This window comes from Callospermophilus lateralis, chromosome 12 (assembly GCF_048772815.1).
Source record: "Callospermophilus lateralis isolate mCalLat2 chromosome 12, mCalLat2.hap1, whole genome shotgun sequence".
NCBI lineage: Eukaryota > Metazoa > Chordata > Mammalia > Rodentia > Sciuridae > Callospermophilus > Callospermophilus lateralis.
Window position 1 is genome coordinate 82,556,182 of NC_135316.1, and position 23,907 is coordinate 82,580,088.

Consider the following 23,907-nt stretch of genomic DNA (forward strand, 5'->3'; position numbering starts at 1 on the left):
CAGTTCCACTTATTATAATAATTTTTCTTTTTGAGGTAAAGATTCTTGAGTTTTGGCTGTCAAAGCAGACAGACACTGGGGCTCAGTCAATATTCCAGGCTAATATTCCAGGCTACTGGTCCAAATTTTATCTATGGCACTTGAACAGCTACAGATTTTGCACAACAGGACTTGAAATCTCACGTACTCTCTTTCCATCTCAGCAGCAATCAAACCTCAGGCCTGGGCAGAAACCCCAGAAGAATACATTAAACACAGTGCTTTAGTCTAAACTAAAATCATGTGTGGGGAAAACAAACAAAACAACAACAACAACAACAACAAAAAAAAGATACACGTTTAGGAGTTATAAGAATATTGTGATTCCAAAAGGAAGCCTTTGTCTTCAGTTACTAGATTGCATGCAGGAATAGCTCATTACTTTAAGATTACACAGAATGTGGTGGAAGAAATGAGGCAGTTCTCTGATTAATATAAATAAAACCCAAGCTACTTATAATTCACTCTATAGTTGCTTCCAGGGGTGGGATTGTTCCTAGAACATTTATGTAGAATTATTCAGAAGGCTTCAGTTATTTACTTGACATCTTTAAAGTAAATTTGCATAACATGTATTTGCAAAAAAAAAGGCATATATGAAAGGACTTACGTTCTATGTACATGACTAGATTAATTATCATACACTCATGTGACCATGAGTGTATGATAATTAATATATATATAAAATATTATGAACATTCAGATGCACTGTTCATGACCTTCCCCTTTAGGAGTACCTGTTATGAGGAGTAGAGTTATGGGAAAGGCTCTGGGTGCTGTATTTCCAGGTCCACTGAGTATTCACAATAAAACCCTCTCTCTGAGCCACCCTTAGCCAATGCCTACACATGCCTGTGCTCTAGAGAAGCCCAATCCTGCTCAACTCACGACTTCTCGATTGGACAGTACCTGCTCTGGGGCCTCCTACACAACTGGCCAAGAGCTTTATAGAACTGCCTTGTAGGCTAAAGCTCTTCCATTTAAATATTCCTTCTGTGCCTCTCTCCCCTCAAGAGGGCCAGAACTCACTGTGGTTTCAGGTTCTCTCACTTACTCCTGCTCTCTTTCTCCTTTCCCTTTCACTGGTAATTTTTTTTTCTAATACCTGTCTTGCATTTCTAATTCTACCATGGTCTCTGCTTTCTGAGGACTATAACTGACACAGTTGGTGCCAGAAAAGCCATTAGGAAGATGGAGTTTGGGAATTGTGTTGCGTGCCATCTGGCTTCCAAGTTCTCTGAGATACACGTGGGCTTAGAGAATTCCTGGCACAAGGTAGTAGCCCAGCTGCTAAGACTTTCAAGGGTGGTAACTCAGAAAACCTCCAGGTGAAGGGGAATACTCTTACTGCCATAGTGAATCCAGTATTTGAAAGGTACTGGGAGAAAGATGCTAATGGACAATGGAGTGGTCTGATTATTACTAAATGGTGTTGACAGCCTACAGAGGGATAATGGGGAACAGAGGGCAGTTTATGAAGAGCTAATGGATAAGAACGAAACTGAAGTTCTCTTTGTAAGCTACCAAAGCTTCTCTGACAAACACAGCTGGGCTGACAGCACACAATTGAGTGGTAGAGCTCCAGACATTTAAATGTTCATCCCAGGATGGTCTGTTACACAGAGGTTAGAGCCCTGCTTGAAAAAAACTTCAGATTCTAAAATATGGGTTAGAAACATCTGGATGAATCTCCTGAAGACTGTCTCTGTAGACTTCATGCACCCTAAGAGAATAAAGGGATAGCTCTATCTCTACCAAGATCTAACATTTCCCCAAGGTAGAAGACACTGCAGAGGCCTCTTCCCCCAAAGGCAACAGGTGCCCCTCTCAAGAATTACCCTGTTACTTCTCCTGTACACAAGTTCAATAAATAGGGTTAAATCCCATTGCAATCTGATGGGAATGTGTTGGACAAGGTAAAGGAAGAAAGATATTATGCTCCAAAGGAGCTTTAATAGTTAGCTCAAATTTCATGAGCCAGAACAGTATCCTTCAGAACTGGATTTCGAGAGTGCTTGATCAAGGGTTTGGAAAATAAGACTGGATCAGCAAGAGCTCATTGACTTGGGGGCTTTGTTTTGACACAGAGAATTTAACATTCTGGCAAAAGACTCAATGCTACGGTGGGTCTAAGAAGCCTGGGAAGATTGGCAACCTTTGCTACTGAAGATGAAACATCTGAGTGTCATGGCAGATGAGAGAGAGAGAGGTAAAAATGCTTAGCAATATCAGTATGCTAAAATATGCATGTAGAGCATATGTAAGGCTGAAAGACTCACCACAGGCTTATTTCCATAATATTCAGAATATGTCATTCACCCAGGCCATCGGGAATGTGTTTATGGGAGCAGCAGTAGCAGTGCTGAAATTCAGTGGTAGCTCTCTTCTGTGAGCAGGCAGGAGGGAGAGGCACAGAACTGGGCTTGCTACCATTCCTGGAGGTGATCAGACCCTGAAGCAATGGAGAATACTAGAAGATGGCCATTTCTATAGTTAGAGGTTAAACCTGAAGGACTCTCTATAAAATGTTAATTGCAGGGAGTTGTGGTTATAGTTAAAAGAACAAGGTGGTCCTGGGGGCAAAAGTGATGACAGCCATTAAGAAATTTCCATCACTCTACAATCAGAAGAAGAGATGATGGAACTGTGAAAGGTGATGGAAGTCTCCCCCAACCTCACCAAAATAATAATAATAATAATAATCAGGATTCCCTGCTTGGTGTTGAACACAAGTCAATTTCTATGTCTGGAACAGATTGGCTTAAGAGATGACCAGGTCTCCAGGACGAAGGACACTATAATATTGCAGCAAATATATACTGTGATGATTCCTACAGTTCTTCCTTAAAGGTTCTGATAATGGACATTTACTTGGGTGACTATATATTGAGAAAAGGGGATTATCCATATGTTTTTAAGTATTATTGAATGAAGGTTACAAATTAACGTTGATACCCAGAGACATGAAATGTCATCATGGTCCCTTCTAAAGTTGAGGAACACACTAGCCAGTAGAATCCTGTCTCAAGTCTGACTTAAAAATGGGACTACTTGGTCCATAAGCCCACTGATAGTAACTTCCTTAACCTTCAAGTACACATTTGGGATTGATTTGCTTGCAGTTGGAGTAACTCTATTATTATTTGGCTCTTTGAACTATTAGTTAAGAGCTATATTATTGTGGTGAAAGAAAATAGAAGTCTCTGAAATTGCTCTCTCACTTAGTTAAAATGGCAAATAAACATAACTATTGAACACTAGGGTGAATAGTAGAGATTATTATTCCCATTAAAATATGAAAGATGTAAAGCTGGTGCTCTATATCGTGTCTCCATTTAATTCCATCAGTCTTCTCTCTGCTGGAACCATCTGGAAATGCAAGCTCAACCAGCTAGTAGCCATGATCACGGACGCCATGCTAGATAATAGCATTGCTAGAGTAGAGTAATAATAATGGTGCCAGGTAAGGTGCCATTAATTTGGTGAATGTGTTCTTTAGATAATGTGTTCATTAATGAATATGCATAAGCTGGAATGACTTTTGGGAATGACCTTTCAAATGCTGGATTCACTATGGCAGTAAGAGTATTCCCCTTCACCTGGAGGTTTTCTGGGTTACCACCCTTGAAAGTCTTAGCAGCTGGGCTACCACCTTGTGCCAGGAACTCTCTGTGCCCACGTATATCTCAGAGAACTTGGAAGCCAGGTGGCACGCAACACAATTCCCAAACGCCATCTTCCAAAAAGTCATTCCAGCTTATGCATATTCATTAATGAACACATTAATGAACACATTTGTTTCCTCAGAAACAGTGCTTATTCATATTGTGCCATTAAATTGATGATATTATGCTGATTAGGCAGAACAAGTCAGAGATGGCTTGAAATCATGATAAGATATATAAGCTCCAAAGTGTAGGAAACAAATCCTAAAAAGACATAGGGATGCACAATTTTTGCAAAGTCTGTAGAGGTTCAAAGTCAAAGTGCTGCAAGTTGTATCCTCTACTACAAAGAAAAGATATTTAAAAGGACAGCTTGGGATTGTTAGGCAACACATTATTTGCCAAAGAATACCATTCAGGCCCATATACCATGTGGCACTGTCAGTTTTAATTGGGGCTCAGAGTAGGAAAAGGCTGTAGAAGGTCCAGAGTGTGCAGAGTATACTTCTGATTTTGCCAGCTGGAAGTCTCAATGGTGGGAAAAGATGAATTATGAAGTTTATGGCAAATCATAGTAGCAACATTAAAATGTAGGTCCCTTGGGTTCTGGAGCAAGGCCATGCCCATGAAGTCCACTGTAGGAATCATAAGCACATGTAGGTACAGCTCCTGTTGTGTTCTCAGACCCTAATGAAAAAGTTTGTTATGCTTGACCATGGGGAACTGAGTCTCAATGCCTATGGAATACCCATTTTGTACTGGTTACAGTTTACCAAATCTACCAAGTCATAAAGTTGGATGGGCTGAGTAGAAGTCTATCATAATATGGAAAATGTACATCTGATGACTCTGAGAAGGACCACAAGACATGGATAAGATGCATGAGCTGGCAACCCACACATCCCTGTCATGAACCAGGGTTTCATAAATGTATCTCCCTCAGATTGTATGTATTACTGGAGAAAATATTTCATAGAACTATTGGAAAAAGATAGAAACAACCAATCTTGGCTTATGGATGGATGCAAGCAAAAAAATAAAATACCTGGTGGATGCATTATAGAAACTTTCTGGGTGGACCCCAAAGAAAGAAAAGAGGGAAAATCTTCCAAGTGGGAAGAGCCATGAGGAGGGTATCTGGTCATACACTTTGTATGGCAAGAAAAGTGTCCTGAAGTGGTACTTATATGGCAATTATTATAGTTGACATTATTTTAGCCATCAGTTCTCATTCTTTTAGGTCAATCTCAAGGAGTAGAATTATTGTATTATAGGAGAGATTAATGTGGAGCTTAAGTAGGCACTGCCAAAGTATTTTCCAAAGTACCTATATGCCCAAAATTAATGTATAAAATTGTGCTACAAAATAGGTTATTAATATATGGTAATATATGACATTAAAAATCTCAATATATGACATTAAAAATCTTTTAAATGTTAGCCATTCTAAGATATATATATATATATATATATATATATATAGAGAGAGAGAGAGAGAGAGAGAGAGAGAGAGAGAGAGAGATGATTTTAATTTTAATTTACATTTTCCTGAGAACTACTGATGTTAAAAATTTTTTCAGATGGTAATTGATAATTTGAATATTTTGTTTTTTATTCTATAACTGATCAACAGTCTTTCCTATTTTTAAAAATTTGGTTTATCTTATTTTTTGGAGATTTTAAAATATATTCTAGATGTGAGTCCTTTGCTGAATCCATGTAATACAAATATCTTCTCTCATTCTGTGATTTGCCTTTCTGCTATTTTAATGCGTTAAAGTTCTTAATTTTAATGTAAACCATCTTATACATTTCTTCTTTTTGAGGGGGAATACTGGGGATTGAACTCAGGGGCACTGGGCCACTGAGCCATATCCCCATCACTATTTTGTATTTTATTTAGAGACAGGGTCTCACTGAGTTGCTTAGTACCTCACTTTTGCTGAGACTGGCTTTGAACTCCCAATCCTCCTGCCTCAGCCTCCCCAGCTGTTGGGATTACAGGCCTGGGCCACCATGCCCAGCTACATTTCTTCTTTATTGTTAGTGATTGTCTGGTTTGTTTCCAAAACTTATGCCTATCTCAAAGTCTTGAATAAGTTCTGTCATTTTCTTCTAGAAGTATTTTACTTTGTAAATGTAGGTCTTTTTAACTATCTAAAATTAATTTTTGTGTATTGTATGAGATAGAGTTTATAGTTAATATTTTTGCTATAAATATATAAAAGACTCAGTATCATTCACTGAAACTGTAAAACCTATTTCACTGAATTGCAGTGGCAACTTTATTATATATCAGGGAATGATGTATTTGGATCTATTCCATTCATCTATTTCTTGATCTTTACTCTTAATTGCACAATGACCTTTGTAGAAACATACTTTTGATTTACATTTTACATTCATGATGCTGGATTCTGAGACTGTTAATTTGCTTATTATTTCTTATAGTTTATTTAGTCGTGTGTTTTTAAACATATACAATTATATCATCAAAGAATAATGACTGTTTTTGTCCCTCTTTACAATTTTTATAATGTTGATTTTTTTCCTGACTTCTTGCACTGGCTAAGTACTCAAGTGAAATGTTCACATGCTTATTTTTTATAAACTTCAAGGAAGAATCATTCATTAATTTACCTTAGGGCTGAAGTTACAGGTATCTTTTTTAAAGCTATCATTGATCAAACTGAAAAACCTCTCTACTGTTCCTACTTTGGTGAGAGATTTTATATTAAAAAAGGATTGAAATTTATCAAATGATATATCTCCATGTATTAAGTTGATCATATACTTTTCTCTCTTAGTTTAATAATGTGATGAATTATGTTTGATTTTCTAATTATTAAACTTACCTTGTAGATCTACAAGAAATCTCACTTGATCATGATTTATTATCCTTCTTATATGTCACTGTATTTCATTAACTATTTTCTCCTGCAGTATTTTTGTAAATTTTGTTTATGAATGACATTAGTCCCAAATTTTTCCTTTTTTGTCTAGTTTAGTATCACTATTATACCATCTTGTAAATTGGATTAAAAAATATTTCTGTTTTCTTTTATTCTTTGGCAATATTTGTGTTCTATTGATATTATTCCTTCTTTAAACATTTGGAGAAATTCATAAGTAAAGCTACATTAGCCTACAATTAAAAATTATTTTGGAGGGCAAAATGAAGCTTTTAAATTAACAATCTTATTTTTTGTCAAGTATGGAACTGTTCAAATTTTCTGTTTTGTCCTTGATTCAACTTTTTAATTATAATTTTTGGTTAATCTGTCTATTTTAACTAAATTTTCAAATATATTGACATAAAATTATGTAAGATGGATTTTTATTATTCTTTTGATGAATGCAAAATCTCTACTGATATCTCCCTTTCATTCATATTACTGATAAATTATTTTATGTTTTAAAGATTAAAAAATAAAGTTTTTTATTTGCATTTTATTAGTGTTTTCAAAGAATTAACTTTTGACTATATTGACTTTTTCATTCTACTTCTAAATTTTTTCATTTTATTTCTAAAATTATCTAATTAATGCTTTATCCATATTCATTTATCCTTCCTTTCTTTTACTTTCTTTGCATTTAATTTTTCACCCTTTTTGTAACTTCTTATGCTAGATACTTAGATCAAGGATCTAAGATCTGTAAAACAAGATTATGTTTTCTAACAGATATACCTAAAGGTATACAATTTTCTTAACTATGGCTTTACATGGCATCCTACAAATTTGATACAAACTTTTTATTTAATTTTAAATATTTTAATTATTATTTAATTTAAAGATTTTAATCTCTTATTTCTTCTTTATATCTGAATGAATCATTCAAATGAAAGATGGAGATTCTTTTTCATGATTAAGAAGGTGGATTCAAATTTGTTGTAAAATATTTAAACTGAGATCCATAGTTTTATGTATCTATAGCAAGACAAAATTTATAATAAAGGAATCCAAGGTAGAAAAAAATTATTCTGATACTTCAGGTCACTAGTAGCAGTTTAGGTTACTGCATACTTGATTAGAAAATGTGATTATCATCGAGGATGGCTGTCAAAACACTTGTTAATTTGATGTCAAATGTGGATATAATAATAATTGTTATTATTTGCAATCTGAAGTGCAACATTTAGTTATTCCAATTTAATTCAATTAACCTTTGGAAAGCTAAATGTTGTAGGGAGAGGACCAATTATTTTGTTTTGGCATTTTAAATTTGACTATACATCTGGGTACCAAAGCAATTTTTTATATCAAATGTATAAATTAATAAGTTAATGTATATTTTCAGAAAAAAACATAATTATGCATTTAATATATACCATATACTCTGTTAGTATTTGAAGATCCAGAATGAGAGACAGATCTTACTTTCAAAGACCTCCTGGATAGTTGGTATGCTGGACATTTAATTTTAGACATATAAGAATGAATCTCAGCTCCAATTCTCTCTCAAAGTGTTGATGTCTTAATGTATAATATTCCTTGGTTTTTCAAACTAAGAATGAAACAATCAAAAGTAAGGATGGATCTAATACTGTTCAGGTATCAGAGTTTAGTGATACCTTAAAGCCAAAATTTACCCTTTGGTCATTTAGGCCCCTATTATGTCAGAGAAACAGCTAGATCAGTTCATATGCAGTGGATACATCTACCATTATTGAAGCCAAAATGACACATAAGGAGGTACATTGGCATTCTTAGTATTTTCATACACTAGAAAAAACATATAATTGCCACACTGTGAGATATTTGATTTTATCCTCAGTTTCTGGCATGAACTTCAAAAAATCTCTTGGAATTTCCTCAGCAATAGGAATTTATTTTTATATTTATAGTGATGCAGTTAATCCCTTCCAGTTAACTTGAGTTTATGCCAACAAGGGAGGCTATATATCTTGAATATGGGGGATGGTTGCCCCATGATTATAGTGTTGGAATTTTTTAGCCCTCCACCCAAACCTCTAGGGAGGGAGAAAGGCTAGTGACATGGTTACTGATTTCATCAATCATGCTTAAGTGATGAAACTTTGCTAAAAACCTTCAAGGAGGCTTAGGAGCTTTCCAGTTGTTAAACATATTTATGTGCCAGAAGGGTTGCATGCCCCAAATCCATGGGGACAGAAGCTCTTCTATTGTCCCCTTCCCCAAGACCCAACTTTTGCGTCTTTGCCTGAGTTTTATCATTTGTAATAAAACTATAATTGTAAGTATCGCACTTTCCTGAGTTCTGTGATTTATTCTAAGAAACCATGAACCTAAGGGTGTGATGGAAAACTCTGAATTTGTAGCCAACCGGGCAGAAATGCAGGTGGTTTGGTAATTTCCAGAACTTGTGGCTAGCATTTGAAATGAAGGCAGTTTTTGTGACTGAACCCTTTAACCTGTGGGGGTCTATGCTAAATCTGAATAGTCAGAGTCAGAATTGAATTGAATCATAGGACACTCAATTGGTTTAGGAGTATTGATCTTGGAGCATACACATTAAAAATTATTTAGAATTAGGTTACATATGTAATCTTCTTTTATTTTATTTGTAGGGCTGGGGATTGAACCCAGGGTCACACACATGCTAAGTAAATAATCTACCACTGAGCAATATCCCCAACCCTAGGATCAGGTTATGCAAAAAGAGTGAGTTACTTTAAAGAAAATACATTAAGTCAATTTTAATGTAGAAAAGAGTCAACAAAGGTCATGAGTGTTACGACAGTGACTAATGGAGAACTTTCTAATTGAGAAAGTCAAAGTAAAAACTGATACCAAAACACCCCTAAGGCAGAGGCAGCTGAAATACTGTGCTCTGGCTACAAGCTGAGAATGTGCAATCCAACCCCAAATTCTCTTATTTTGGAGATATTTTTAACCTTCAATTTGTACATATTATTTGCTTAAATAAAACAATAAAATGTTTCCCATATCCTCAAGTAATATGGACCTTGTGGGTTGATGCTTCTTATTTATTCTTTTACCTTCTTGCCCTATATCATCACCTAGCTTCATGGGAAGCTCCTCTGTACCCCACCTACAGGCTACATGTGAAATACAAATGAGCAGGGGAGCAGGGAACACCAGGCTATAGAGAGTGGTTGTGAAAATACAACATGAATTAGAATTACTCTAGGGAACTAAAAACAAAACAAAACAAAAAATAGGTCTCTTAATGTTATCCTAGACACTCTTATTTAAAGGCCTTGGCAGTGGGTCCCAGGAATGTGCATTTTATCAAGTACTCAAACATATCTGATATAATATGATATAATATGTACTAGATTTTGAGCATGACTGTTATGGGTCCCAGCATTCAAAAATGTCTGACCCAACTCAAGCAATTGCTCTCTCTGTTCTTCTATTGCTTTGTTGTAAAATGAGAGTGTCAATTATTTGTACTTGACCATTTCTTCCTTGATGTGGCTTACATGATGGCAAATAAATCATGAGAAACAACCTTCCTTGTTCATAGGACACAACCATTGAAAGAAAACCTGCTTCATTCATAAATAATACTCAAACTTCCTTAATAAATGCCTGTCCCTTTTAAAAAGCTGTACTTTATCACACCAGTGCATGATGTTCGTAGCTATGAGTCACTGAAATTAAATCTAAAATATGGCAAGAGTATAGCAGTATAATTGATCTCATGTATTTCATTATTGTGGCTGTCAGGGCTGTACCCTAAAATTTTCATCAGCATACTAAGAAATGCCTTAAGGAAATATAATTTATTTATTCACTGACAGAGAAATGTTTTTATACTAATTATGTTTTTAAAATTCTCTTTACAGCATTTACATTATTCCCAAGGAATTATTTTATTCCTCTTCTCTCCAGAATAAAAACCTATATGCTACTATCTATAAGATAATGAGGAAGACACAGACTTTTACATGAAAGCCTAAAACTTTGGTCAGGGAGGAGAGCACTTGAGGAGCAGAGAGGGACTGGTGTGTGGCAGCCACAAGAGGAGAGGTTCCAATTCCACAAATGTCCTTGTTATTTTTTCCTATCCAATGCAGGTGCTAACAATGACATACAAATCACAGGGGAAAGAAGAACAGTTAATCTAGTTCTAATTAATAGCTGGCAATGGTAGCCTGTGTGGAAAAAAATGCTATACAAATAGCCTTGATCACTCCTATTTCTAAGCATTTTTAGATCCAGAACACAAGGTTAAACCATTTATTTCCCCTCCGGGAGATTGTTAAAGGATGGGAAGAAGAAAGAAGCCACGTTTTGGAGATGAACATTCTAGCAGAGGCAGAATAGGGAAGAGTAGAAAGGGATGTCAAGAGGGCTTCAGGAAAGTTTAAACAGCATGTGCTTCCAAAGGGATACTGCATTCACTGTGGAGGAGTTGGAAGGAGAGCCCTTTCCTCTATGCACACACATTCCAGAACTTTCTTGGCACCTCTGAAAGGAATAAGCAGGCTTCAGTACTGATACGCTTTGGCCACTTCTGACTGCATCTTGTGCTTCCTTCCCTGTTTCCTATCCATGAAGGATTTGAAGAGTAAAGTGAGACCTGTCTTTTCTTTACATAGGCATGTCAAGGATTGAGATCTGCAAGTTCTAATATTTGTAGGTAGGCAGAAGAGAAGCTACCAATGGGAGAGAGAGAGCAAAGAACCAGAGAAGAAAGCTTTTTGAGAAAAGAACGGGGAAAGGAAAGGTGGAGAGGGAACACTAGCAGAAATCTACTGTGGAAATTCTAGAAGTTTTGCTTTCCTGATCAAACTTAAAGAAACTAATACAGTCTCTCCCCCTATTCCTTCTGGGAACACAGACATGATGCCCAGAATGGGAAAACATCTTGAAAAAAAGAAGGTACCAAGAATGAAGGATGCTGGCCCTGATACTGACAAGCTGTTATTCTGAGTATTGACTAAATGGGTTTCTCTAAATAACTTAAATAAGAATAATCTTTGTTGGTTTTCTGAGTCTTGTATGTTGAAAGCTTGGTGCTTGATAGATGCAGGGTTGAGTGAAGTAAGGAGGACACCACACTGTTGTCAGGCACAGCACAGTGAAAACACTATTTACTGCCACAAGAAACAACAACGCTGAAGCAGATTTGGGGACCAAAGACAAACAGTTAGAGTCTGAGTTGCTAAATTGATATATCACTGAGAAATCTAAGAGGAACCATAGAATGGAAGGTTGCTTGTATTTTTCTAAAAGAAAGGTCTGACCTGTGAATAAAACTTTGGAAACATGTTATATGAGGATAAATCCAGCAAGATGATTTATCTAAAGAAGTGTGAAGGGATAGGCTCTGCAAACTCCACCATTTATAGATACACCAAAGAAGAGAAGCCCCTAAGGGTAGTGATGGCCAAGAGTCAGGTGAACACCAAGAGAAGAAAGCATTTTGAGAAAGGAATGGCAACCGTGTTCAGTGTTATGGAGAAGAAAATCAAAGGGTTGGTCACTGATCTTCAGGAGAAAACACTAGTTCATGGTGACCCACCAGTGTGATATTTCAAGAAAGAATGTCTATGCTAAAGAAACACCTGCCCAACGTGCATTGCTTTGTGATAAGAGTGAGCCACTTGTTGTTGGCATAAATTAAATATTAACCTAGAAAAAAGACAGGGGAAATTCATTTTTTCTATGAGTTTCTCTGCCAGTATTGTCATCGTTTTTAAGGTCAGCTGGCATATTTTGTAATAAAGAAGCTTACAGAAAAGAAGAGGAAAAGGAAGCAGGAGGAGAATATGTAAAAAGTTAATAAATAAATGAACAAAGATTGATTTCTGATTACCAGAATGTCAGATTAAAACAGTGGTCCTAAGTGCTGAGGTAGAAATTTAAAGTAGAAAGTTTTAAACTCACTACTTCTTCCCATTAGAATGTGAGACATGTCAACAACACAGTTAAATATGATTAAAGTAGAGAGGAATAAAGTCCCCAAAAGGATATCATTAAGATGATTAACTATATAGACAAAGATCTGAAGGTCCATCTGCTGCTTATTAAAGAGCAAGTTTTGAGCAAATTGCTTAATTTCTCTGCTTGAAGTTCTCATTTGTAAGACGGAGACAAGAATGACCACCTTGAAAATTACTTGTGAAGATAAACTACAAATGGAGGTTGTTGAACTAATTCTCAAGACACCCCCTCCCCCCAACTGCCATAATTGAGCCCAGGGCCTTTGGTACAGTTTCTCCTGTCACTCACCCAACAGCTCATGATTTCTCCCTCATTGTTCTATGGTGAATTTCATTTTCATACTAAGTAAATACTTGATAACCAGAAATGTCCTGGGTGAACAGAAATTAGGAAGGTCTGAAAGAAATATTTCGTATTGGAAATATGATTCTGGCACATAGCCCTCTTACCTGTGATGTGTTAGCACTTCAAAGTTCTTGCATTTCTTGTCAGCTGCTGCATTACATAAGAGTTAGCTGTGATATTCTCCTATTGTTGATTGAGTGCTATTTCTGCCAGTGTATCACCAAACCACACTTAGGTTTAGTTACGGTTATGTTTAATCTTATTCTTCTCAGTAAACCTTTTAAAGCATGACAAAAAATGAAACCTTTTCCTTAGTGAGATAGATTCTTATGGCTGCTGGAAACTTTGGGATTTTTTTCAGGGTTCAATAAGAAGTAAATGTGTTTGGTAACTTCAACCCTAGGATGGTATTTTTGAAACAAGACTCCTGTTCCTCTTGGGCCTTTGCTGCAGTTTATCTTGAGCCAATCCGATGGATTCTGATTTTTATTAGGAGAAACATTTGAGGTTACATGTGTTTCAGAGGAATTACCAGGAGCATTATCTCAGTAATCCAGAAGCAAAAAACACCATTTCCTTGACATACTTAACTTTTGATTGTCTACTATTTTTATAGCGCTGTACTAAATATAATGAAGATACAAAAAATAATCAATAGGTTTGCTTTTATGTGTTTATATTCTTTAGAATCAATGAGACAAGCAAATAACTTTACAACAACAATATAGTAAATAGCACATGATCTGCTAAAGGGATTAGGGTAAGTAAGAGATCATTTCTAGTAAAAGACTGAAGCTACAAGATAAAAATCTCAATGCATTGGAATTTGAACACATATAGTTTTTTTTCCTATACCACTCCCCACCTCCTTATTTCCCTGAATATTGGTATACAGGTATTGCACTAGTTTTATTCCAAATTAACCATATAGCTTACATCTGGAAGGCTTTATCCATGTCATTCCCTTCCCTGAAATGCTCTTCTCTACCTACCAAGGTCTATTTATTCTTCAAGGCCAATTATTTTGTTGCCTTCCCAGTGATGGTCTCACTAGCACCTCTCTTAATCATTCTGACCTGTGGGTCCCTGGGACACCTTATCAATAACTATTAGAGCACTTATATTTCATGATAAATTATTTTTGCATGCATGACTAATGATTGAGCTATCATTTTTAAATGTGTATCTCTCTCCGTCAAAATGAGAACCCTTATAAGCAAAGGACCTTGACCTATCTATTGTTAAATCCCCAGCAACGAGCATAATTCCTGCACCACAATAAATATACTTAATAAATACTTGTGGAATGCATTCACATTTATGGCAAGTTTGAAGATAGTGCATTGGCCAGACCAAGCAAGGTTTCTTCATTTACTCTACCCTTGCTTAGGGAAATGCCTGCTACCCCTAAAGGCTTCCTCTTATGGATTTCATTCATACAAATTACCATGTGGTCCTTCTTTCTTGCCTTGCATGCTGGACCAGAGTGGAGACAGAGACAAGGATTTTATTTATAAAAGTCTCATAGGTGATTAAACATTGATGTGTCTTTTACTGACTAGGTGAACCATTAAGGTCCTCTTGAGCAGGTTCAATCAAGACACAATGGGACACTGTCTTCAGTAGAGAAAAAGACAGAGTTGGTTTATCATGTGATGAAGCACAGTGTTGAAACTACAGATTCTGCCCAAATTGGTAGAGAGAACCCCAAGTCATTTTTTTCTGTTCCTTCTCCCCATAGAAGCCTAAATGAGTAGAGACAAGAAGGTATCAATATAAACAAACTGAATTGTATTGCTGTTATGGACTGAATGCTTCTATTCCTCTCCTTGTGAAATTCATTCATTAAAGCACTGCACCCCCCAAGATGGCTGTATTTGGAGATGGGGCCTCTAAGGAAGCAATTAAGACTAACTAAGGTCATAAGGGTGAGTTACTGATCTGATAGGATTAGTGTCCCTGTGTTGTGCGTTTCTTGCACAGAGACATGGGATACTGAGGTTTTCAGCCGGGAAGCAGTGTTTATTAGTGCCAGCACTGACCCAGTGGATTTGCACCCAAAGGCTGAGCTTTGGGCGCAGCAAGGCATTGTCTTATATAACCTCTGTTAGTTTCACTTTTACATGTTAGTCCCGTTGTCTCCCCTGTATGGTAATGTACATTCTGATTGGGTGTTCTACATTACACAGTGGCAACCAAATTGTGCATGTGCAGAGAAGTATCGAGTGTGCCATGATGCCTTCCCTTTGTTTTGGGAGAGCCATTACAATATTTGTAAGAAGACACCAGAGAACACACTTGTGTTCTCTCTCTCTCACCCTTTCTCTTCTAACTCTCCCCTCCCCACCTTCAGGTTTTGTGAGGCACAATGAGGTGGCCATATATGTAAACCAGAAAGAAATTCTTCTGTCAAATCTTGATGTGGAACTTCCAACCTCCAGAACTGATAACAAAAAATACATTTTTGTTATTTAAGCTACCAAGCTGATGGTATTTGGTTATGGCAGCCTGAACTAAGACATCTGTTAAAAAAAAAGAAATACCATATTATTTTTGGAAGATTTAAGAACTATAGAAATACACGAAGAAGAAAAAATATTAACGATCTATATAGCTTCAAGTGGCAAACATTCTTAGGCAAGTGGGTCCCCCATAAATTTTTCCTGGATAATCCCATCTCTATTTCTGTTTTCTGCTGAGATAATTATGTGGCTCTATGAGTCACACACCTAATGTCTTCAGCACTGGAACAGGTGATTACATTCCTTTCTCTGTAAGTGATAAATCTCACTCTTAGAAGGACATCTGTGATTGAATTTAGGTCCCCCTCCAGTAATCCAGGATAACTTTTTTACCTTGAGATTCTGAACCTGATTATGTCTGCAAAGACCTCTTTTCAAAATAAAGTAACATTCATAGGGTCCCCTTGATTTTTCTAGAAAGTGAACATTTTCCCATCAGAAAATCTTATAGCATCTTTTCCACTCATAAGTGGTTCAAAATTTCCCAAATCATCAACTGCTTGTTCCTTTTTGGTTAATAGTTCCTTTATTAATTTATCTCTTCCCTTGTGTGTGTGTGTGTGTGTGTGTGTGTGTGTGTGTATTTTTTTTTACTGGAATTTAATAAGAAACTAGGCTGTAGATTCAACACATTTCTTGGAAATCTTAGCAAAATATCAAAATTTATCACTTGCAACTTTTCTTTCCACTAACTGTAGAACACAATTCAGTCAAGTTATTTTGCCAAGACTTGCTTTTCCTTCAGTTCCCTCATTCCTTTTAAGCCTTAACAGAAACATGTTCAACACTCATATTCCTACCAACATTCTCATTGTGATTCTTCTAATCATGCAATTTCTAAGATGATAGAAGCTCTCCCTACCATGATTATTTTCTTCTAAGCCCTCTCCAGAAATATCTTTAATATGTATTTGGCCAATGGCTCTCTGAGTTGTCTAGACTTTCTCTATTATTCTTCTCAAATTTTTCTATCCTCCACTTTTTTTTCTAATAAGATTTTTAGGTATTATTTTTTAAATTTAATTTTTGTTCTAATTTGTTATATATGACAGCAGAATACATTACATAATGTGTTGAGGCTACAGCCTCGTAATGCATTCTGCTGTTAGATAAATTTTACACATATATATCTTATACATATAGAGCACAATTTTTCATATCTCTGGTTGTATACAAAGTATATTCACACCATTCGTGTCTTCACACATGTACTTAGGGTAATGATGTCCATCTCATTCCACAATCTTTTCTACCCCCTTGCCCCCTCCCTTCCCCTCCTACCCCTTTGTCCTATCTAGAGTTTGTCTAATCCTCCCATGCTCCTGCTCTCAATTGCACTATGAATCAGCCTCCTTATATCAGAGAAAACATTTGGCATTTGCTTTTTGGGGATTGGTTAACTTCACTTAGACTTATATTCTCCAACTCCATCTATTACCTGCATATGCCATGATTTTATTCTCTTTTATTGCTGAGTAATATTCTTTTGTGTATATATACCACATTTTTTTTATCTATTCATCTACTGAAGGGCACTTAGGTTGGTTCCACAGTTTAGTTATTGTGAATTGTGCTGCTGTAAACACTAATATGCCTGTGTTCCTATAGTATTCGGTTTTTAAGTCCTTTGGATATAGATGAGGAGTGATATAGCTGGGTCAAATGGTGGTTCCATTCCCAGTTTTCCTAGGAATTCCATACTGCTTTCCAGATTGGCTGCACCAATTTCTAGTTCTACCAGCAAGTATGAGTGTGCCTTTCCCCCCACATTCTTGCCAATACTTATTGTTGTTTTTATTCTTAATAGCCACCATTCTGACTGGAGTGAGATGAAATCTTAGAATAGTTTTTATTAACATTTCTCTAATTACTAGAGATGTTGAACTTTTTTTATATATTTGTTCATTGATTGTATATTCTTTTCTGAGAAATGTCTGTTCAGGTCCTTGGCCCATTTATTGATTGTGTTATTTTGTGTGTGTGTGTGTGTTTAGCTTTTTGAGTTCTTTATGTACCCTAGAGACTACTGCTCTACCTGATGTTAAAGTGGTAAAAATTTTCTCCCAAGATGTAGGCTCTCTATTCACCTCACTGATTGTTTCTTTTGCTGAGAAGAAGCTTTTTAGTTTGAATGCATCTCATTTATTGATTCTTGATTTTAATTCTTGTGCTATAGAAGTCTTGTTAAGGAAGTTGGAGCCTAATCCAACATGATTGAGATTGGGGCCAACTTTTTCTTCTATTAGATGCTGAGTCTCTGGTTTAACTCCTAGGTCCTTGATCCACTTTGAGTTGAGTTTTGTGCATGGTGAGAGATAGGGGGTTAATTCCATTTTGTTATGTATGGATTTCCAGTTTTCCCAGCACCATTTGTTGATGAGGTTATCTTTTCTCCAATGTATGCTTTTGGTGCCTTTGTCTAATATAAGATAACTGTAATTATGTGGGTTAGTCTCTGTGTCCTCTATTCTGTACCATTTGTCTACCCATCTATTTTGGTGCCAATACCATGATTTTTTTGGTTAAGAACTCTACAACAAAAACTACATAATTAAAGAAAATAATCAAAGAAGGTCTTAGAAGATGGAAAGATCTACCTTGCTCTTAGATAAGCAGAATTTTGTCAAAATGTCCATACTACCAAAAGCACTATACAGATTTAATGCTATTCCAATAAAAATCCCAGTGGCATTCCTCATAGAAATAGGGAAAAAAACAGTCATAAAATTTATCTTGAAAAAGAAGAGACTGAGAATAACTAAAGTAATCCTTAGCAAGAAGAGTGAAGCAAATTGTATCACTATACCAGACCTTAAACTATGCCTTTTTAAAATTTTTTATTTTTTTGGTACCAGGGATTGAGCTCAGAGCACTTTGGCCACTGAGCCATATCCCCAGCCCTATTTTATTTAGAGAGAATCTCACTGAGTTGCTTGGTGCCTTGCCTTTGCTGAGGCTGGTTTTGAACTCGCAATCCTCCTGCCTCACCTTCCCGAGCCACTGGGATTACAGGTGTGCACCACTGTGCCTGGCTCATCCTCTACCCTTAATCTTAGTCCAAAACTCCTGTCATATTTTTAGGCAATTGTTAGAAGAGCATCCCGCTTTATTTTTTCTTTTTAAAAAAATATGTATTTTTTTAGTTGTAGGAGGATACAATATCTTTATTTTATTTTTAAGTGGTGCTGAGGATTGAACCCAGTGCCTAATGCATGCCAGGTGAACACTATACCACTTAACCCGAGCCCCGGCCCAAGAGCATCCCACTTTCTGGAAACAAAATCTGTATTAGTTTCCTGTGGATGCCATAAAAAAATGTCACAAACTGGGTGTCTTAAAGCAGAGGAAATTTATCTTCTCAATCCTGGAGGTTACAAGTTTGAAATTAAGGGCTTTTCTTTCTCAGGAGGCTCTGAGGGACACTTTCTTACTTGACGCTTTTCATTTCTTGTGGCTGCCAGGAATTCCCTGGCTTTCCTTGGCTGTGTGGCCTCATCTCTCCAGTCTCTGCCTCCATGCACACCAGGGTTTCTCCTTTGAGTGTGTCCAACTCCTCTCTGCCTCTATCTTATAAGTGCATTTGTGAGGCAATACAGGGCCCATTCATATAATTCAGGATAATCTCCCAACCTCAAGATAGTTAATTATCTTTGCAAAGATTCTTTTTCCAAATAGGGTAATATTCATAGATTTTGGAGATAAGGAGGACATGTCTTTGAGAGTCACTAGTAGATTACATACTAATTATATCTAATTGACCTGAAGTTGGTCACATTTCATAACCAGCATAAAGGGATGGCCCGATATACAGTCTTCACCGATGGAGCCATGTACCAAGCTAACACTTAAGGGTCCTATGGCTGAGGAAGAAGGGGAGAATGAATATCATGAGACAATCAACTACTTCTTTCCTCGCTATTTCCTAGTATTTAATGGAAAAAAATTTTTTTCTTTGTTCTTTGGGTTGTTAAAAAATACATTCCTCTTCTGGGGGAGTTATCATGTTGGTGCAAAGAGAAGGTGTCTGCCAAATTACATCTACTAGGCAATATTGACTTAAAGTCAAAGGGTGGTCCAATCATAAGTAACTCATTTTCAGAAAATGTCATGATCTATGTGGGTTGAAGCATTTCAACTGGTCTTCTGAAGTAAAAATTTGAAGAAGTCTTAGAGGAAAAGCAGAGTTCTAATCAGATAAGTGGCCCTCCTAACAGGGTTGGTAGAGATGCCCTTGTGGGAAAATATAATCTTCTATAGAAGCCTTCTTAAAATTTGAAAGATCCAGACTTGCTACACCTCAGTCAGGAACTAACTTTTTTTCTGCTTAGATGTTAATAAATTATGAAAAATATCACAGGTAACAAAATGGGTAATGAGTGCTTGGTGAACAGGAAGAGATTATACTACATTTGGGTCTCAAGAACAGGCATGGTTTCTGAAACCTGATGAAAAACATCCTGATCAGATTTTTAGATTAGAAATATGGGTTTTGTATTTGCAATTGATAAAAAAACTATTGATTGATCTTCAGAATGTATTCCAAGTATATACATTCTTCTTCTACCTCATTTTATCTAACATTTGAAGGATAATATAGTCAAGAAAGACTGAAGGCTTGAGAATCTTGGACATTTTCGTATGCAATCTCTTTACCTTTCCTAGAACAGTCTCTCTTTCACTTGGAAAGAAGGAACTGATGCTAGGGGCTTTGGAGCATTTTCCTAGTTTACAGGATTGTACCTTTGCCAATTGACCTTTGTACGTGCTCATCCTGCATCCGATGTATGAGTTTCCTATACAGAGGGGCAAGAGCAAGTGGGGCTGAATAAAGGGAAAGCAATGGAATGAGTGCAGTCAAGGTGTGAGGATAAAAAATTGCATGGAGTTGTCTATGTTGGATTTTTCTTCTCTGTATTTGAGGAGATCACATAATAAACGACTGCCAACTCACATAGTGATCAAGGTAGTAAAGTAGCAATAATTAGCTGCCAATTGATTGTGTGATTAAAAAATCAGCAAAGGTTGGAAAAAGAGGGATACATGTACAAGGACTAGAAAAAGAGTGTCATCTTTACCAATGACATTTTTAAAAATATTTTGAAACTCTTCATTTAAAAGGACATAATGCCTTTGTTAAACTTAAGTTGTACAAAGACTAAATAGTACTTTGTTTTTTGCAAACTGTCTGAAAATACAAGTCCCAAGTATTTTTTTCCCCAAAGATGTAGAGAAATAAATCCTCAATGGTTCTTTGGAGCCCTGGGATGAGCTGCCTAAGGTGAGAATGGGTATAGTTGTTGTACCATTCATCAGGTGATACAGGACAAGACCTTGCCTTCTGGGGTAAGAATAGGATCACTACAAGACATAGACACCTAGAAATCTACAGCCTCAGCTTATAGAGCCAGCTTCTAATTAAGTTTAAGAGATGTTTGTTCCTTTGACAGATTCTATTGGGAAGCAAGGGTCTGTCTGCTAGTGTATGCAAGCTGCACAACCCAGTATTGTGTGTGAGGCTCAGAGCTTGCCACTGGAGACGGAGTTCCCTCTGAAGGACCATTAATAAAGGTTTGTGGCAGAGCCCAGGAGCTGTAAAGAGAGGGAATAAAGAATAGATGTGCTGGAAGACTTTTGTGCATTATAATAGGAAGAAGACAATGACCAATGTATACAAAGAGAATCTGAAGAAATACGGTCCAAAACTTGAGCACTGTGAAAAGTAGAATCTACCAAAGGTGATGAAAATATAGTACAGTGACCCTCTGTATCTGAAGGCTCTGCATCTGCAAAATCAACCAGCTGAAGATGGATAATATAATTTTAAAAATTGCTGATGTACTGGTTATGTACAGACTTTTTTCCTTGTCATTATTCCCTAAACAATACACTATAAAAGACATTTACATAGTGTGTACATTGATTTAAATATTCTAAGTAGCCCACAGATTATTTAAAGTATATAGGATGATGTGCATTGATTATATGCAAATACTACACATTTTCTATGAGGAACTTGAGCATCTATAGAGTTTGGTATGTGTAGGAGGTTCTGGAACCAATTGTGCCCATGGATGACAAGGAATGGTTGTATGAACACACACACACACACACATACACGCACACACACACACAAAGTTATAGATGCATATGCATATATATGTTATTAATATGTCTATAAGTTCATATAGTTTATTATTTTAAATTTCAAATAATATAATATTATATAATATTACACAATTTAATCTGTATTCACTTTTGTTTTTAATAGAATAAAATTGCATCTCATTTCTAAAAGAAATACAGAAAAAAAAATTAAGCATAAAATGACTTAAGTGGTATCTGTCACTGTTAGATACCAGAAAGTGTTGGAAAATGATACAAAAATACTACTCTTTAGGTAATATTAACACATTTCAACAGAAAACTATGATTGAATAAATAGAAGACAATGAATGAATATGAATGAATACATTATCTGGGAATAGAGGAAAGAAATAGTACAATCCTTCGACAGCCTGTGCCAGTATGCTCTGTCTAACCCAGTTTCCCACTGTTGGACTTTGTAAATAGGGTCCTAAGAGGTCTTCGTGCCTGCAGTCTCCCACTGTCACCAAGTGTCCCTAATAAGCACACTTTTCTTCATTCCTAGTTCATTCCCATAGGAGCCTTCTACTTCATTTTGAATCATGTCTGCCCTCCTCAATTTGCGGCATAAAGCCATCTATACTGCTGCTCAGTCTGTCTTCACTGTTGCTTTCATGCCCTTTTCTCACAGAGAAGTTGGAACCTCCCCAGGCATCATTATTCTTGTGCTGTTCTTTCAATTCGTTCCTCTGCTTGCTCTTCTCACTTGCATTCTTCTTCCTCCTGTCCTGAAGCAAGATTCTCAGTGCTCCTATTTCTCCCTTGCCTTCTGTGATGGCTTTTATTTTAGCACTCCTCAGAATCGCTCTTGAAATTAGAAGCATTCATAATCATGTTTTTACCTTTCACCAACTGAGTTCACGGAGTACAGATTCTGTTATTTATTTTCTAGGCATCATGTCCCCATAAGACCTATAAATTGTACCTTACAGATAGATGCTCACTATTCTTGAAACGCAACATCTGTTGAACTATTGTCTTGTTATTATTATTTAACTTTCACCCATGCATGTCTTTTCTACCCACCTAAACTGCAATCTCTTTGAATATTGCTCTTCCTTCTATACTGTAGGAGTTGAAAGTATTATGATTGAAATTTGGGTGCTATGGTAAGAAATAATATATTCAAGTTTGACTTCTCTCCTCTCTTCTGAAAAATATATTTTTATTTTTAAGTGAATGCCTTTTATAAAACTAATGTGTGCATGTGTGCGTGCACCAAGACTTTGTGTATGTGGCTTATAAAGGGAGAATAACAAAATTGTTTCTACCACTACTGTATTAGGCAATATAGAGAATAATTTATTTTACTTATCTTAATTATCAGGATTTCAATAGACAATAAATATTTTAAGGAAAAATGAAACACATATTTTGCTCGACAATGATATTTTTTCAAGATTCTTGCATTTTTGGAAAATAGCATCTGGAATTTACTAGAATATATGAGTTTCATCATGGTACCAAAGTGTAGGCTACTGAAACTCTTAGGGGGAATATTCTTTAGAGCTCTCACATATTAACACCAAGGGATTATATGTTAATCAATCTTCTAAGAGCTCAACCCATGATATTTAATTCTTGCAGCAACTTAAGAAGTTTATCATTAGTTTTTCCATTGTTTTCCAGATGAGGAAACGGACAGACACACAACGTTAAAGTAACTTGCTCAGAGTCACACTGCCACTAAATCACAGAGCTGGGATTTGAGTCTATCCAACCTGATTCCAGGGGTTGCACACTGGTTCACTGGTCTACATAATAGGAAAGAAGGATGTTTTCCTTCTGCATTTGTAGGCAAGGCCAAGTTCCCAAAGCTCATGGCTGTGTCATCTCCACACTCCTAGGGTGGTACCAGGCAGCAAAGAGGCCATGTGGGCTGACTCCCTCATAGAGCTTGCTCCTACTTAATTACTCTGCAAAAACTAGTTTCTGGAAATCATTGCTGGGAAGCCAAATAGTTCCTTGAGAGCATATGAATTTAATAGGAAAGTGATTCAATCTTCAGGTGAAGCCCTAAATTGACTAGAATTGATTCAGTGTAACGAGGTGTCAAGGTGTCAACCAGGATATTAATCACACTTTGTCCCTCCAGCCATAATTGCCACTCCTTCCTGGAGCTGGAGTCTCAGTGCCCAGGGAGGAGTGCTGCTGTTCCTGGAAGCTGCTTTGCAGGCTACCCATTGTCCTCCCCACTCTCACTGGTTCTTTGTCTGCTGGGCCCCCAGTCTGTAATTCTGTCTACACTCTTTAGCCCCAAAATGTTTGTCAGCAAGACTTAAAACTGTGCCCAGG